The sequence below is a fragment of the Lygodium microphyllum genome, chromosome 24 (genome assembly GCF_053477565.2).
Source record: "Lygodium microphyllum isolate KBCC chromosome 24, Lygodium_microphyllum_v1.1.10, whole genome shotgun sequence".
NCBI lineage: Eukaryota > Viridiplantae > Streptophyta > Polypodiopsida > Schizaeales > Lygodiaceae > Lygodium > Lygodium microphyllum.
In genome coordinates, this window is record NC_141158.1 from 51,747,600 (window position 1) to 51,766,716 (window position 19,117).

The following is a 19,117-nucleotide window of genomic DNA, read 5'->3' on the forward strand; positions in this document are numbered from 1 at the left end:
CTTTTATCGGTATTTACAGCCCGCAAAAAGTAAGTGCCGAGTGGACACGAGATGAGTATGTTGATGATGCCCCGTTTCTTACGATCATTCCATCCATCGGTGAGAATGTAGCAACCATGTTTTATCTATGCGGCCCGAATATGGTCAAGGGCTCTATGAATCCTCTCCTTCTCTTCATCAATCTTTCTCATCCTCATGTCGTTGTATGTGATACTAGTCCATCCTTCACATGGATCCACATTGGCAATGGCTTTTACCATCTTCTTCCATTGCTCTTGCTTCAGGACATTGAATGCAAGATTGCACTCAATCACCGTGCATGCAATTTCAATGTCCACAAGTCGTTGCATTTCTCTAAGAAAGGCAACCGATCCACGCACATGACCGGGAGCTTGAGAGAGAGATGATTGTCTCTCTGGCACCGCATGAGCCTCCACTCTTTGTCTTTTATCGGAGCGGGATATAGATGTGGAACCCCCACTACCAATGGTAGCGGCCTCTCCCGCATCGGTTGAAGATACGCCCACATTGGATGCTTCCTTATTAGAAGGCATAGGAGTTGTTGCCGATATCCCCCTCTCGTCTTGGCGAGAATCTCCTCCGCAATGTTTTGAGGGATCTCCTTGCATGGAGCAACTTAACCCCCCTGTCTTGGAAAGATGTTGGAGAAGCCGAGTTGCACCACTTGTATAACGCTTCCCACAATACTTGCATGTTCAATGGTGGGAGTTGGACTTCTTTGTGTCCCTCTCCACATGGATCGCTGCAAATTGAAGGCCTCGTGCTTCTCACGAGTCATGGTGCGGATGATGAATAAAGAGACCACAGAGAGAGAGAGAGAGAGAGAGAGAGAGAGAGAGAGAGAGAGAGAGTTATATTAACGTCTACAACAGGCCAAGTTGGCCTATGAGACCAAAATGTTGCATACAAATGTCTGGGAGATTTCAAAAGTCCCAGTGAAGCTAACATTTATGCTATGTTGAACTAAATTGAGTAGGTACAAAATGATATCTGGACTAGATACAATCTAGAGGTACTCCCAGTGCGGTGTGGAACTGCTCCTGGGGTGTTCATCCTAAGATGTCCCGCATGGGTCGGTCTAGCATGGAGAGGCTAAAGCGGCGGGGCAGGGCCCTCCGATGGCAACATAGTATCCCTTGTATCTTCGACCAGTGTCTTCTGCGGGGACGGGGGCCGGCGGGGTGTGGTCGCCGGGCTTTACCTCTCGTTGTGGCTATTTCTAAGGTGGTCCCCGGGGGCCGGGAGGCCGGTTGGGCTGGTGGGGCCTCGGTGGTGGGGAGCGTAGCTGGTATTTGGTAGAAGTCGTTGAGTGTGCGTTGATTGGTGGCTCCTTGTCTTTGCTCCGTGGTTCGTAGGAGGTGGTCTCTGTGGCGCCGTATTTCCAGTAGAAAGAGCCCCAGGCATCTCTGGTCTTTGAATTCCATCACCTTGGAGAGTGGTCCGAATCCTTCGCTGAATAGGCAGTGGAAGCGTCCCCGGATTTCGTAGTACACTGGGCATCTACAGATATAGTGTTCCTCAGTCTTTGGCTCGAGGTGGCAGAGCTGACAGATTTGGTCTTCTGGGGGAGGGGGTTGGCCCCGTATCTGCCCATTTCGACCCGTAGTTGGTATGAGGACGTGCGGATCTGTCCGATGGCACTTCTGACCCCGTGAGACAAGTGCATGTCCATGTAGCTTGGGCGGGTGATGAAGCTGTCCGGGGAGATATGCAGGAAGTGTTCTCGGTAGAAAGCCTTCTTGGTTCCTAGTTCCGATGTGGGGGTCACCCATGTCCTGGCGGTGTCTGTCTGGATGATATCCATTCTGGTGATGCGATTTACCTCCTCTCGGCTGAGCTCCAGGTGTGGCAGTCTAGGCTGTATTGTAGTGGGGGGAGGTGGTCCATGTGCAGGCCATGGAGCCGTAGCCAGGTCTCTGTTCGTCGAGCGTACCAGCACTCAGTGTCCCCTTGTGTTGCTAGCTGTTTGGATGACTTCAGGGCGAGTCTGGGGTACCGGTGCCGGGGCAGGTCCCATATTCGGCGCAAGGTCACGGTCTGGAAGAGGGCCTCAGCCACGAGGGGCGGTGTCCCCAGCTCTGGGCGGATGATCTCGTGTGGTACGGAGGGCTTGCTTCGGATCATCCGTGAGATCATAAGTACTAGGGGTCTCTCCATCTGGTCCCATCCCTCATAGGTGGCCTCCTCCTCAAGCAGTGGCTGATCCTGTGGGGCCCTCCGCGTGTGGTAGAGATTGGACCCCCATATGGGAGCCCCGTACAAGAGGGTTGGTGTGACCAAGGTGTCAAAAAGCCAGAGTTTTGTTCGGGGTTCCTGGAACTGTATGCGGGCACATTGGTTCTCCATTGACCCGAGGGCTGCATAGCCTCGGGTTAGTCTATCTTCCGTGGCTTTTCTCAGGGTAAATCTCGGTCCAGAGAATGTAATCCCCAGATAGACGTATCTTTGGACCACGTCCACGGTTTCTCCACCATATGTGAAGGGGGGTACCGACCGACGGAGCCATTGGGTTGACGTGTTGAACACCATGACCTTGGTTTTCCCCAGGTTCACAGTTAGGTCTTTGTCTTGGCAGAAGGCTTGTAGTGCGTCCAGTTGGCGCTGCAGCCCTTCGGGTGTGCTGGAGATGAGGACTATGTCATCCACATATAGTAAGATAGGTATCAGTGTCCCTCCCAGGCTCGATCCCACCTCGCCCAATCTATCTATGTACTCTGAGATCTCATCAATGTAGAGGCCAAATAGGGTGGGCGAGAGTGGGCATCCCTGCTTGACTCTGATGGTGCTGGTGATCTCCTTTGACAGCCCTCCCGGTGCCCGAACTCGGCCCGTTACCGATTCGTATAGTGCCAGTATCCCCTATCGTATTTCGGTTGGTACCTCCAGTTCCTGTAGTCTCTGCGTGAGCCTCGCTCGTGGGACTGTGTCAAAGGCCTTGCGGAAGTCCACGAAGCAGCAGTACACCCGTCTTCCATGCGCTCTGCCCTCCTCTATGATGGCTCTCAGTGTGAGGATATGGTCAAGGGTGCAGAACCCCCTCCTAAACCCTGCTTGTCCTGCTACTCGGTGTTGGTGTTGCTCTGCCCACTTGCTCAGCTCGTGGTCCAGTATGGATCCATAGAGCTTGGCTAGTACATGGCCAACCATGACTGTTCGGTAGTTCGTGGGAACCATGGGGTCTCCGGCCTTCAGGATAGGTATTATGGTGTTGACTGACCAACTGGCTGGGAAGCCTTCGCATAGGGCTCTGTTGAACATGTGTTCTAGGAGAGGTGTCAGTATGTCTCTAGCATGGGTCAAATGCTCTGCTACCAAGCCTTCATGGTCTTGGGCACGGCCATTTTGGAGTCTGTCAATGGTGTCCCGAACCCGCCCCGTGCTGAAGAATGTGGATGATCCGGGTCTGCTCCCTGGGGGCCGGGGTAGCTGGGGCTGCTTGGGTACTTGGTATAGTGAGGTTGCATATGCGTGCCAAGTGTCCGGGGAGGTGATGGGCGTCTGGGCTCGGGGTTCCTGAAATGCCTTCCATGCCTCTTTGCTGTCCTGTCCTAAGAATAGCTGGTAGAATTCGTGTTCCACTTTGGAGAGGTAGGCTCGTTTCTTCTGTCGCACTAGGTGACGGAAGATCAAGCGTGCCTGTTTATGCATGTGTACTCCCTGTGCTTCGTCTTGTTGAAGACGGAGCCGGGTTTCCCTGCACTCTGCGTCGTACCAGCTATTCTGTGGGACATTCTTGTTCGGAGGGGTGGGGTGGGGGGAGGGGCATGTGTGGGGGAAGTATTCGGCAGCTGAGGTGTGTAGTGTGCCCGCCAACTGTGTTGTGACCTCCTCCAGGGGTGCGTGGGGGTTCATTTCTTGCAAGCTCCAATAGAGATGGTCGGAGTATGCGCTCGCAGTTAGCCTGGTAAAGTGGTACCTGGGGAATCTTGGGGGGTTGCTTGCTGGGGGGGTTAGGTCATACCTGCAGGTTATGTCAAATTGTAGGTATGCATGGTCGGCAGCCACTGCGAGTGGGCGAGGTGATATTTTAAGGGACTAGACGTCGGGGATAAGTGATAGAGGACCGAGGATATAGTCCACTGTGCTTGCTCCCAGTTTCTGTGTGGGTGCTCCATGTGCCCCCCGTCCGATGCAATTGGCCGCATGCTTGTGTGGGAAGCATGTGAGGGCATCCGACCCGGGCCATCTGTCGAGGCCGTTGAGGATGGCTAGTCCGTGTGCCCCCCCTAACGCCAGTAGGTGTTCACCATATTCGGTGCACTCAGCTGTGTCCTGTGACGCCCGGTTGAGTCCTATCTCCTCCGGTGCAATCTCTTTGTACATGTGGTCTTCGCTCTCGAAGAAGGGGGTCTGCCTTTGTGCTGTGCGTGCGTTGAAGTTTCCAGCCAACATGACATCCCCCAAGCTGGAGTAGTGCATGATATCTTCGTACAGTGGTAGGTATGGTGATTGGCCTTTTGTGGTGCGTATGGGGAGTGTGCTGGTGGGAAATAGCACACCGCCATGTATATGTCTCGGGGGCGATCTGTGTGTATCCGGATCCACATGAACCGGGCTTCCTCATCTTTCCGCATGACCTGCACCATGGGCTGTAGCTCCTCCCTGTACAACACAGCCACCCCTCCGGACCCTCGGGTCCCTGCTTTTGTTCGGGCTCTAGGGCGGCATGCCGTCTCCCATCTATATCCCCTCACTTTTGGTAAGTAGGTGCCTCGGCTTTGGTGGGTTTCTGTGTAGAGGACGATGTCCTTGCCGGTGAAGGTCTCCTGGAATAATCCTGCATGTGTCTTCATAGCTCCGTTGCAGTTCCACACTGCAAAACTCAGGTGGGTCTCATAGGCCGCGCCCCGTCATTGGCGCTTATCTGTGATGATGACCCGACTATCTTTGTATACTGCCCATTTTCCCGCTTTGCGAGCCTCCAGGATCTGTGGCATGCATTCTTTACGGTGTGCCACCTGTGCGGGTGTGAGGTCATCCTCCAGGTAGACTTTTTCCCCTTTTAGAGCTGTCCTTTTAGAGAGGAAGGCTCGTCTGGATTCTAAGTTGGCAAATTTGAGGATAAGAGGCCTTCCCTTGGTGAGGTCTTTCCCTACATGCCATGCATTCTCCACTATTTGAGGGTCCTCTACTCCCAGCTTTCCACATATCTGTTGGGCATCTGCCAGGGGGCTATCCCCTTCCTTCCATCAGACCACCCGGATGTGGAGCGCTCTAAGCTTTCTCTTTTTCTCCTCCTCCAGTGCTGCATTCACAAACTCCTCCTTCTTTGTTGGCGACTTCTTGGCTACCTCAATCCATTTGGAGAGACGTCCGAATGTGGGGGGAACTTCGGACGAGATTGGGGGGGGGGGGGACTCGGACGGGGGCTGATCTCGGACGAGGGCAGGCGCTGATCTCGGACGAGGGTGGGCGCTGATTTTGGACGAGGACGGGACTCAAACGAGGGACGGACGGCGAGGAGAGACAGGCGATGATGGGGCGCCGACGGGGAGCGCGCGCGCGCGAGAGAGAGAGAGAGAGAGAGAGAGAGAGAGAGAGAGAGAGAGAGAGAGAGAGAGAGAGAGAGAGAGAGAGAGAGAGAGAGAGAGAGAGAGAGAGAGAGAGAGAGAGAGAGAGAGAGAGAGAGAGTTATATTAACATCTACAACAGGCCAAGTTGGCCTATGAGACCAAAATGTTGCATACAAAATGTCTGGGAGATTTCAAAAGTCCCAGTGAAGCTAACGTTTATGCTATGTTGAACTGAATTGAGTAGGTACAAAATGATATCTAGACTAGATACAATCTAGAGGTACTCCCAGTGCGGTGTGGAACTGCTCCTGGAGTGTTCATCCTAGAATGTCCCGCATGGGTCGGTCTAACACGGAGAGACTAAAGCGGCGGGACAGGGCCCTCCGATGGCGGCGTAGTATCCCTTGTATCTTTGACATGTGTCTTCTGCGGGGACGGGGGACCGGCGGGGCGTGGGCGCTGAGCTTTGCCTCTCGCTGTGGCTATTTCTAAGGTGGTCCCCCGGGGTCAGGAGGCTGGTTGGGCTGGTGGGGGCTCGGTGGTGGGGAGGGTAGCTGGTATTTGGTAGAATTCGTTGTGTGTGCGTTGGTTGGTGGCTCCTTGTCTTCGCTCTGTGGTTTGTAGGAGGTGGTCTCTGTGGGAGAGACTTGAGTCTTGAAAATCGAAAGGAAGGGAGACTCGAGAGGCCCGAGGGTTGGGGTAAAGTTGAAAGAGCAAGAGTGAGAGAGAGGGAATGAGAGATGAGAATGGCAAATGCTTTGATAGGGTGCGGGATAGAGGGGATGGGAGATGAGATTTGAGAATGGCAAACGCTTTAATAGGGTGCGAGAAAGAGGGGATGGGAGGTGAGATTTGAGAATGACAAATCACAAGTCCATTCAAGAATCAAGATCCAAGAGAGGAAGATGAGAATGGGAACTTGTAAGTGCTTGCTGAATTGGTGTGGAAGCATGGAACCTTGGAGGAGAGGAGTACCTTTTGTAGATGAGAGAAGGGTCAAAGTTCAAAGTTCAAACAGTCAAAGAGAGAAGGAATCCAAAGAGAGGGCTGCAGCCTGCAAGCTAGAAGGAATCCAAAGAGAAGCACCTTTTGCATGGCTGGAATTTGGAAAAGGGGGTGGGGTGAGGTATTCAAGGCTTCCCACCCCCCCAAAAAAGCGCAACAGTGCACGAAACGCGGGACGCGAGAGCGTAGCGGCATAGGAAATGCGGAATGAGGATGCGCAGGCCAGGTGGCCCAAACATACATGTTTTAACATACGAAATCATATGAATTCGTACTGTACGGATCATACCGTACGGACTGTTTCGGACCATGTACGGAGGCAACTATGTTGATTCTTTATGATGGAATGAAATTCAGCTTGCATTGTTGCCATCCAATGCACATTGTTGTGCATCCTCAAAACATTCAAGCTTCTCATCAACAAATGTATCTGCTGCCTTAACAAACTGCATGGCATGTGCACCGTCATGCATATGAGCTTGCCTTCTAGTATGACCAGCAATAGGAGCATCCAAATGACTATCTTTCATAGTCTGTAAATACCATCTAGGCATTTGCCTAGCCTCTTGACCGTGTACAAGCTCTCGCTAAATTTCAAATTCAGCACCTTGCTGAATATTCAGATCAGCCATGGGCTGATTTTCTGCATTACCCAAAGGAGTAGCTGGCTGAACATTAAGTTCACTTGTTGAAGCTCCAATTGTATCACTGAAAGAAATGGGCAACAACCCTTCAAATACATCATTGTCAACCTGATATGTGTCAAAACCAAGGGATAATTCTAAATTTTCATTGAAAACCACATCTCTATACTGACAAATACCTTTATAGAGGCGGGTCTTATAACCTACATGCTTTGCTCTCATTGCTATACCCCACAAAAATGCATTTAAGTGGCTTGTTATCCAAGCTCCACCCTTCTTTGCTCCTCTATTCTCTGAGATCTCCTTGGTACATTTGTCTTCTCCTCAACAGATGTGGGCAGAGGATTATTTTGGTCATAGAGTTGCTTCACCCATCACGGCAATGGCTTTTCCGGTGGTATGATATCAGGTTGGTGAACTTTCTCTTCATCATCCAAAGAAGATATTTCCTTCTCCTTAAGGATAGGGGTAGCTCTTTGGATAGGTTTATAGTGGGCTACTTCTTCGCTTGATAATAAAGTGGAAGAACTTGTCTTCTTCTCCTCCAGTGTATGTGGCTGCTCGTTAAACACCACATCATGGCTCACGATGATCCTCTTCGCCTCTTGATCTTACAATTTGTAAGCCTTTTGCTCATCACTATAATCCAAGAAGATACATTCTTTGGTTCTTTGGTTTTAACTTGTTTATTTTCTCATCAAGAACATGTACATAGCATTCACATCCAAAAGTTCTGAAATGTGAGACAGATGGTTTTTTATCAATGTAAGTCTCGTGAGACGTTTCTTCTTTGAGAGCCTGTGTAGCTCCGATTGAGAATGTAGATTGTAGTATTTACAGCTTCGGCCCAAGAATGGTTTGGTGATCTCTTGCCTTTTAGCATGCATTCTTGAGTACCTTGGGAATGTGCGCATATGCAAGATACCCAAAAGTACGAAAATGCCCAACAGAAGGTTTCCGGTTGTTCCAAGCCTCAAAAGGCATGACATTCTTTAATGCCTTGGTAGGGGACCTATTCAAAACATGGCAAGCATACATAATTGCTTCCATAAAAAAACGCTGGCAAGCTCTTTGCTTTTAACATACATCTGGCCATCTTCGTGAGTTCCAAATTTTCCTCTCTGCAACCCCATTCTGCTGTGGAGTATAAGCAGTAGTGTACTGATGAACAATGCCCTTCTGCTTCAAAAATGAATTCAACATAGAGGACATGTATCCCCCCCCCCCTCGGTCTGAACGGAGACTCTTTAACCTACACGCAAATTGATTTTCAGCAAGTGCTACAAAAGCCAAAAATGCATCATACACTTTTGACTTTTTCACCAAAGAGTAGACCCAACAAAAACGAGTAAAGTCATCAATGAAAGTGACAAAATAGTAACAACCACCCAATGACTTGGTTTGCATAGGACCACATACATTTGAGTGCACAATCTGTAATTTGGCAGTTGCTCTAAAAGCAACATTACGGGAAAATGAAAAATGATGCATTTTTTCCAAAATACATCCCTCGTATATGTGCTCGAGAGGTCTCTCCAAGAGAGGTAAACCATTAAGCATCTGTGTACGCTGTATAAGCATCAAGCTACCATAGTTTACATGCCCCATGCAAGTATGCCATAACTTGGCCTATGACATAGCAAGAGTAAGAGTGGACGCTAGATAGACCAACTAATCAACTGAAAAAGCATCCAATTCATATAACCCATGACATAGAGTGCCAGTCAAAACCAAAGCCATGTGTTCCTTATCTCTCACCATGCATCTGTCATCATCAAAGGTGACTTGCAAACCACACCTTGCCAAAGAAGAAATAGATAGCAAATTCTTCTTTATGCCTAGCACAAACAAGGCATCCTGCAAGTAGAGAATAGAACCATCAATGGTTATCAACACAATCTTCCTAACACTTCTAGCAGGGTATGATACATTGTTGGCACACTGTATAGACTTGCCAACTGGGGATGTAATAAGAGAAGCAAACAAATCTTTGCGAGATGTGATGTACCGGGAAGCACCACTATAAAAAACCATGTGCTCGCCATCCTTAGTAGAGCTAAATGCTCTATCAGTCCAAGAAGAGTCATAACTGCATGTGTAAAAACAATAATCCTTGTCTGCAACAAAGGACATGGACTTAGTGCAGTAGAAGGTGTATCAGAAACAAACATCCTTGACTCCTCCTCCTTGGCAATGTGCTTTCTACATTCAGTGATGTAGTGTCCTGGCTTCTTGCAATAGTGGCACTTTCCCTTCTTGGCTTGCGTGCCCCTTTGTTTCTTATTGCCTTGTGAAGTGCTTGAAGTCCCAGAGCTCTGCAGAGTATTATTTGCTTGGCTGCCCTTGCCCTTTTGTCTTGCCATAAAAGCCTGCTTAGAGGCTATAACATCCGCACCACTGTTCTTTCTTGTTTGCTCTTCTTCTAAGAGCAAATTGACCAACTGAAGGAAAGTAAGTTGCTGCGGGGAAATCCTCGTGGTGAGGTTCAAGGCTGTATGAAAAGCGAAGTACAAGGGTAGAAAGGAATTCAAGGTAGTAGATATGAACTGCGCATCTGAGTAATACTCATCTACATTCATAAGTTGCTCATACAAGTCTTGAATTTTATTTAGATAATCTTGTATAGAATCACCCTCTTCCATCTTCACAGTCTCAAGCTCTTTCTTCAAGAAAGAGATGCGTGTCTCATTCTTTCTAGCAAACAACTGCTCTAAGGTTAGCCATGCTTCTCGTGAAGAAGCTGCAGATTGAATGTGAGGGATTATAGACCGGTGAACTACCAATGCAATTGGGGACAAAGCTTGTGCATCTCATGTATCCCATGCCTTTTGTGTTGCTGATCTCTGGAGAAGTGGTTGAGCTGGAGCGGGTTGAATAGGTTGAGTTGCCCGTTGTCCACATTCTCCTGGAAGAGGAGTAGCAGGAGCTACTACTCCAGGCCTAACTTCTTCACCGTTGACATAATCCCAAAGATTCTTCACAATCAGCACATTCTTCATCATGAAGGACAAGAGAGAATAGCTGTTGCTATCCAACCTATCCTCCTTGGATACATACGTAAATACATCGCCTCCTTGATTTGCCATGATAAATGTTGCTGATCAGAGAGCAAAAGAGCAATATCTCAAGCTGGACTAACTTGGAAATCTCAAAATTTCCAGAAATTACGCAAGTACTTTGCTGTAATTGGCAAATTTAATCACACTTTGTCAAAACTGTCTGAAATGCATGCTGTCCAAGGTGCAATAAATGCTGAGCAGTACTGAAAATGCAAAAGCCCCAAAATTTCTTGTCCCAAAATGCACGAGATCAGTCTATTTTAGACCGTCACAGATGTACATTTGTCAATCACTCAGTTGATAGCAAAAGCCCAAAAATTTCTTGTCCCAAAATGCAGGAAATCAGTCTATTTTAGACTGTCACAGATGTACATTTGTCAATCACTCAGCTGATAGCAAAAGCCCCAAATGTCTGGCCCAAAATGCACAAAATCTTTGTTGTAATCTTGTCCCAAATACGTGCTAGAATTGATATTGCTTGCCTGGGCAACAAGCCCTTCGGGAGGAATAAATTTGAATAAAAATTAATAAAAAATTCTTTTTACCTTGATTTTCAAAGTCCACCTGCATTGTTGGGCAGCTGCTGGCTGACTTGGCGAGCTGGCTGGCAGCACTGTGGCAGACGCGTTGCCTGGAGCAGACGGGTGGCGCTGTGGTAACGCACTGAGCGGTTGGAGGCAGGTTGAATTAGCTTCGCAAGAGCTGGCGGCGCTTGAGGCGCAGCTGGGGCAGTTAATGGGCAGCGACAGTTGTCTCTGGCGGCGTCGACAATGTAGGCAGCTGGGACAGGAGGTGTCAATACTGGCACTAAAGGCGGTGGTGCTGAGCTGGATTGCAGGGAGCTGTGGCAGTGCTGAAGGCAGACTTTTTTGGTGGTGGCGCAGATGACTAGGTACTGGCGGCGCATAGTTGGAGTACGCTGCCCAGCTGGCAGGCTTTGCAGTTGTCGTATGTGGACAAGGTAGACGAGGCACTGCAACTGGCGGCCTAGTGGTGGTTGTGGAGCTGTTGACAATGGGAGAGGAACCGGAGACGATGGCCAAGAGGTTAGTTGAGTTGAGTTGAGGCTCAGCTCTGATACCAATTGTGAGAAGGAAGGACGGATCAAAGCTTAGTTGAGAATACAGTTGACAGTGTAGAGTGTGAGCAGGACACCCAATGCAAAAATCTGAAGTGTAAGGTGCAAGTACAAAGTACAACCCTTAAACCTTAGGTTTGTAAGAGGGTGTTCACACCCGAAGAGTGTGAAACGGGATAAGTGCCTAAAACTGTGTACTATAGGCACATAGAATAAAATAAATAAATCTAGGGGGAAAAACCTCTCGTACGAAGAGTAAAAAGTGTCCCAGTGTCTCACTGAAGATTACCAACACTCCTCTATGAGTGTAGGCGTGAGTTGAACCCAACACTATCTTCGTGAGCTCCATACCCAACAATGGTATGTGAGCGGGTTTGATTGTTGCCTGAGCTTGTTGTATTAGCTCCTTTGTTCTACTTGCTGCCCTTTGCAAAAATCTAAAGTGTAAGGTGCAAGTACAAAGTACAACCCTTAAACCTTAGGTTTGTAAGAGGGTGTTTACACCCGAAGAGTGTGAAATGGGATAAGTGCCTAAAACTGTGTACTATAGGCACATAGAATAAAATAAATAAATCTAGGGGGAAAACCTCTCGTACGGAGAGTAAAAAGTGTCCCAGTGTCTCAGTGAAGATCACCAACACTCCTCTGTGAGTGTAGGTGTGAGTTGAACCCAACACTATCTTCGTGAGCTCCATACCCAACAATGGTATGTGAGCGGGTTTGATTGTTGCCTGAGCTTGTTGTATTAGCTCCTTTGTTCTACTTGCTGCCCTTTGTGCTTTTTGATGCCTATGCCACAAGATGAAGGTGTGTGGCCCATGACTATTGTTGAAGAAGATGAAGAAAAAGAGGGTGACAACTTGTTCCTGCCCCAATCATTGCAGTCCCTTCTTGATAGTTTCTGCCCTATTGCTGTGTGTCAACCTGTCTTTCGGTCACTTAGTCAATCTTTTACTTTATGTCACAACCACTTGCCACAACAATCGACCTTGCATTTACTGCCAATCCTTGGACAGCAGATATGTGGAGCCTGCCCACTTGCATTTGCTGCCTCACATCTCCATTGCATCACCCTTGCCTAGTGACTCTTTCCAATTACCCGTATGGAGTCGTTTCTTAGTCATGTGCTTGTCATCTCCAGTCCATTAACCATCCATATCATCATTTGACTGTCTAATTAGTCTCAAACCACTTTTTCTAGGAAGATGAGGTTTTTTTACTAAACCTTACGTAAGGTTAAATCCCTTTAAATGGCATTTCACACACAATTTAGGGCTCTTTCAACTCGTGCCAAAATTTTATCAAATCCCCAATAAAATTTGAGGTTTTTCACGCTAGTACCCTTCGGCATCCGATCAATGCGTTTGATAACACATTGCAACCGCTCGAGATGCTCACCTTTGACATTAGTCAAAAAATGAGCTGCCAAGCATCTAGTACTTAGCAATGCCATCGCAAGCAATTGATATTGATTGTGATATCCATCGAGGGGGGGTCTTAATCCCATTAATTTTTAAATAAAAGTAATGATATTTTAAAATAAAAAACGAAAATAAATTATTAAAAAATCAGTAAAATATTAGGTGATTCGAACTGGACACTAGCAGCCCATGCATGTGCTAAGACCTTTCCACCACAAATGTGTCAAATAATTGTGTGGGGTCCTTTGCCCGAATTTTAATCCAAAATGAGTCGTATAGTTTTTTATTTCCTTTCCTTCCAATTCTCAAAGAAGTTATGCTTATCGAGGGATTGTACCCACTTTCCAATTTACGCATGACCTCTAAGTTGAGTTCAAAAGTTATACCTACATATTTGGCCCCTAGTCATGTGTCGAGTGCCTCTAAGCCATGGTGGCTTTTTGATCAGCCTTTGAGCTGTATGCATGTACCTCTGAATGATGCCTTACTTTGGGTCCCTGAGCTTCTCAGTAGACCATGTGATGATCATCCTCATGTTGTAACTTGTACCTCTCTCATTTATATATCTCCTCTCCAGAATCATTGTATAAGATTAGACACTGCCTTTTTGAGGTAAGACCTTCCCATTTTTTTTTTTTGGTATGTTTCATGTCATGAGCTCAATTGCCCATGGCTTGAAGGGGGTTTGTAAGATTTATTTATTCTTTTGTGTGGTGAATATACATTATTATGTAAAAGTGTGTGCTTAGATGTGAATATCTTTTACACCACTTAGCATTTAATAAGGGTTAAAGGGTTAGCACACACCTTTGCTTGTATATTTAGGCCCCATTACTTGTACTTTCAGCTCACTTCTTATTGTTATTATCAATCTTTTCTTTATGTTTGTGTACGTTCTCTCTCTCTCTCTCTCTCTCTCCATGGAGTTCCGTCTACCATAGTCTGCTGGTCCATCTTTGCGAGTTCCATTTCCAACATGGAGGAGATTGGGTGGTAGCGTTAAACTCAGGAGGATTTCTCTCTTCTCGTGGGTTTTAGCGCATAAGAGTTTGATAATTGGTAGTTGGCTTGATTATGGTAGGGCTATTGTAGCATGTGTGAGATGTGGAGAGATAAAAGAGACCAAAAAAATCTATGGGATTGTTCAAAACCTTAGGAGATGTGGAGGAGTGCCCTTAGGATGGTATTTTATGGCACAATTGAGACCTAGGAAACCTAGAGTTAGCAGCTCAGGTCATAGATAGAGGACCAACATGTGAGTATAAGGATCTTTAGGGGTGCCATTCCCTTCTCACGCTTGGCCATTATTGAGTAGGGTTTCATACTAAGTTACTTGGAGATATGGATGGCCAAGGGACACTTACATATGGGAATTGATTGCTAGTATCATTGCTTGGTTTATTTGAATTGCAAGGTGTACTCATGCCATTGACCTTTAGGATGTCTCTATTGCATAGCGGCTCTAAGGAGACATACGGAAAGAGAAAGTCTGCAATGAAAATAAGAGAATGAAGTGATAATTCTGCACTGAATCTAAAAGAAAGTTCAATAAAAAAGGTGGATGGATCAGTCCCCACACGTAGCCCAAGGGGTTAGTGAGGGCATGGGATTGGGCTGATGACAAATTGCAGCAGAAGAACTGTGAATGATGGCTGCTGCCAATTGCCCTGCTATAAATAATAGAAGAGATAAATTGGTCAACTGTGTAAGGGATGATGTGAAAATACTGGCTGACGTGATTTGGAGGGATAGAATAATGATGGCAGCCAATGAAATGCTGATTGCAGCCTGCACAAGTTGATTGTCGTATTGAAAAAGAAGTACAAAGGGATGGGAAATCGCTTGTGCTAGTGTACACACACCCAAAACTCATTGAAAAAGAAATGTACACAAAAGAATAGACTGAAACATTCACAAGTCCCATGTCTCCATCAGACTCCATCAGACTATGACGGAGCTCACAATCAGGGGATGACAGACTAACAAAATACATACTAACAAGAGATTGTAGGGCAACTTTGAGTGGATGAGCATGAGAGATGCTTTCATATGGACATGGGATTCTAGCACCTTCTTTCATTTAGCACCATACATGGTTTGGCATTATAGCCCACTAGATTGGTTGTTCACACAACCATTGTATTTGTGACATGCTTAGCAGTTTCTTATCGGGTTTTTTGTACTTTGTATTTTACCTTTTGCAGTGTTATCAACATAATTTTCTTTTCATGAGGAGAAGAAAGAAGATGCTAGTAGACAAATTTAGCAAACAACATTCTCATGCTACCTGGTGAAATACATTGCAAACCCCACTCAGCTAGCCTAAAATCTGAATCAAGAGGTGGAACTGGCCCAAATAGTCTTATAAGCTCTTGAGCTTTCCTCCAAATAGGTCTATAGTGCATTGGTAAACCTTAATGAATAGATCCAATAACAAATGAAATCACATATCCATCATTATCTACCACATCTTGGATGCAAGCTATTTTTTGTTTTACAAATTGAGTAAGCTTTCCATGGCATTTGAAAATCTAGATGTGTGAAATAAGCTACCCCCAATTGATGCTTTCAAGGTGCATAGACTTTACTTCTTGAGTTTGTTTGCTTTTCCAATCTAGATCTACCAGAACATTTTTCCAACTTAAATGACAACGATTGATTATTCTATCAAAATCTGCAAAGCAAACTCCCAATGAGATACCATTCAATTTCCAAAGGCTAACGCGGACATTTGAAGTGAGCAATACACAGCTGAGATGCAATGTTCAACGATGGCGATGGCCGATAGAGAGAAAAACGTGAGCAGCAGTAGAGGAATAGAGAGGGAGAGAGATGCACGATGTGTGGGTACAATTGAGTGTTCCTATTTGAGGTTTTTAAGATAGATATGTAAAAGTACAAGTGCTAAGGGTGCATTCACACTCGTGTACATTTAAAAGGCATGGTGGCCCTTTATTCCCAACAACCTCCCACCTAAAGGCACTATGCCTTAAGGTGAGGAAAAGAAATAGCTAAGTCTAAGTATGTACAAAGCTGAAAATACATATACAATCCAACTCCCATCATCTATCGGCAATGGCAAACCGCTTTGATCCTTTGTGAGAAGATCTATAGGGTAATCATCTATATATACCTTGATAAACTCAATGCTTTTGTTGTCAAGTACATCCTTGATAAAGTGATACTTCAGCTGTATGTGCTTTGTCTTTGCATAAAAGATGGGGCTCTGTGCTAGTATGATAGCACTCTGACTATCACAATGGAGAACAAGGATCTTTAGTAATCTCTCCCACCAGATGTGAAAGCCATAAAGCCTCCTTGCATGCCAAAGTGGCAGCCATATACTTTGCCTCTGTAGTAGACAATGCAACATACTTTTGTAGTGTGGAGATCCAAAAAATTGGTTCCCCTATGAAGGTGAATACATATCTTGAAGTAGACTTTCTGCAATCAGCATGACTAACATAGTCTGCATCTGTAAAGCCAATGACAGATGCCTTCTGTTTTTCAAAGCAAATGCACAAATCCCGTGTGCCCTTGAGATATCTCATGATACCTTTCACTGCTTCCCAATGCTTTTTGCCAGGATGTGGCATGTACTTGCTAGTGCTATGTTAGGATGTGTATCAACCATAGCATACATCAAGCTACCCATAGCTGAAGTATATGGAACCTTGACCATTTTAGCCTTTTCATCATCAAATGTAGGGTTGTGCTATGCACTGCGTTTTACATATGAAGGCAATGGTACAACAATTGCTTTCCCTCCTCCATATTGAAACATTACAAAATCTTGGATACATACTCCTGTTGTGATAGATAAAAAGAGCTTTTGATTTGTCCCTGAGTATCATAGGAGCCAAAAACATCACAAACGTTTAGAAACGAAATGTTAGAAAGGTGTTTTGTGAGTTTCTTTCAAGAGGGGGTAAAATAAGAAATGCAGGTTTTTTTATATAGGGATTTTTTAATAGTTTTAACTAGGGAAATAAGTTTTAAACCTCTATGGAATTCTCTCTTAAACAAAGAAAGGCCAATCAAGCTTGAGTGATAGTATGTGAGAGTCAATTGAGAATAATACGTTATATATCCATGATCCCTTATTGACTTATGTCAAAGTTAGTCTTTAGACAAGCTATACTATGATTTAGACCTCAAACATTATAATTTATACATATCACAAAAAAAAATTAAAATAAACATGTAAATAGCTCATGTACCATATGGACTGAGTCAAGTTGCAACATCATGATTCTCATCTCAAAACAGATTGACAAAATGTCAAAATCTAGAACAGGGTTGTCTTCGTACGTAGTACGAACTGATTCTTACGGTACGATCCATACGGTACGGTACAATATGTATTCGTACGTAAAATAGACACTTTTTGGCCACTCTCCTTCAAGTCTACAACTTTCTTTTTTTCTTTCTCCTTTCTTTTTTTTTTCTTCTTTCCTTTTATTTCTCTTCTCTAAGCCTCTCTCTCTCTCTCAAGCTTCTCACACCCTCTTTTTCTCTCAAGCCTTTCCTCTCTCTCTCTCTCTCTCTCTCTCTCTCTCTCTCTCTCTCTCTAGCCTCTTCCTCTATCTCAACCATAGTTGCACTGCGAAAGGTTTCATACGATACCATACTTTAGGTACCGTACCTGACGTATTAGTACCATAAGGTACCAACTTAATGGTACACCTTTCCCATTTGAACTGCAGTTTGGGACTAGCTAAATGCTCCTCATATTAATATGATTCTTCCATGAGATTAGGTTATTTGAGATTCAAACAATTTCTCTCAACCTTCTCTCTCTCAAGCCCACACTTCTCTTATTTGTATGATCATGCATGTATGATGTATCCACTCCTATCTATGTAGTTATAAGTTGTAGGTAGCAGTAGTGCACGTTGTCCATGCAGCATTAGGTTTTGGGATGTTACCCTCAAGTACTCATCTTATATACTCTAATAGCATTGCTATTTAGACTTGAAATATCTATTCTATTATCTTTAGTTCAAAATAATCAAGTTTTTTTTTCGTACTAATATCATACCTGACAACTATGATATAGAATGAATCATAATATATCATAAATAACTCGTAAATGAGACTACATCACTGTCACTGTCACTCTCGTGATTGACTACATTGACTTTATCTATTTGCACATTGCTCTTCTTTGCATGTTGGCTGTCCTTTTCTCATCTTTGCTATCATTAGTACTTTTACCCTTGCGCCCCACTTAAAGCAATCCCGCTTGAAGTGTCCTTTCTTGCCATAATGATGGCACTCCATTTTTTCCATGAGACTTCCATGTTGAGTTCTTCCTCTCCCACTCTAGAGTGGCTTCTAGGCCATGCACACCTGGAGAAGGCTGTGATGACCACTTTGGGGCAATTGACAAGAGCTAACTCACAATCTAGAGCAAGGATAGCAGATAAATCCTAATCTAGGTAGTTGTACAGCAATAGAATCCTAATTTGCAGCTAGTGACTACTAAGGCATTTGCTATGCAAGGAAATCAGAATTATATCTCATCTTCAGCAAATTTCTGTGATCTTTGGTTTTTGGTTTTCCATGAGACATAACTCCTGAGTAGATTTCACAGGCTGATTTTGCCAAAATTTCACAAATTTTGCAAAAGCCCCAAATTTGCCCAGGGTCCCAATGTGCTCAATTTGCATAGAAATTGTACCGTAAGTGCATTTAAAGACCAAATTTGACACAATTTTTTGCAAATTTTGCAAAAGCTCCAAATTGCGCGGGGTCCAATATGTCAAAATTGCAAGAAATTATACTTGTCATTGGGCTGGCCGAAACGTGGCATGGAAGTTGTTACCCGACCTGTGCTGTGACCTGCGACCTGTGTCTGACCTGGGACCATGCTCCTGGCGACTTGTGCCTGACCTGTGACCTGTGCTTGACCTGTGACCTGACTTGCATGACTTGTGTGATTGCCTGAGACAACTGCGTCTAACCCGGGAGTGCTGCCACTGACTGGAACTGAAGATGACCTGCTGTTTCTTTGCGTGGGCTGAGTTGCAATGGTCAGCGATGGTGATGGCAGACATAGAGAAAAACGTGAGTAGCAGTAGAAAGAAAGAAAGAAATATTAACGTCTATATAAGGCCAATGTTGCCTATGAGACAAAATCCATATTACATCCATGTCTAATGTCATCTCATCAGCAAGGTAAAGATAACATTACAAGTAAGTGGGTGGCCTATGAAACAATACTGAAAATAACTATACGATGGGGCTATACTAGGGTTGAACCATGTGTAGTGTTGTTCCATCGATAGAAAAGAAAAGGAAAGAAAAGGAGAACCAGATCTGATTTAGCCATTTACAAAAGTGTGGTGGAGACTATTGGTCTCAAGATTTGCAC

At 45.3% G+C, this 19,117-nt stretch overlaps 1 protein-coding gene across 5 annotated transcripts in view; it reads left to right on the plus strand.

Annotated features, from left to right (window-relative positions):
- Positions 1-19,117, plus strand: part of LOC148015087 (ARM repeat superfamily protein) — a 97,553-nt gene that overhangs the window by 68,022 nt on the left and 10,414 nt on the right. The gene's annotated exons all lie outside the window — the stretch shown is intronic.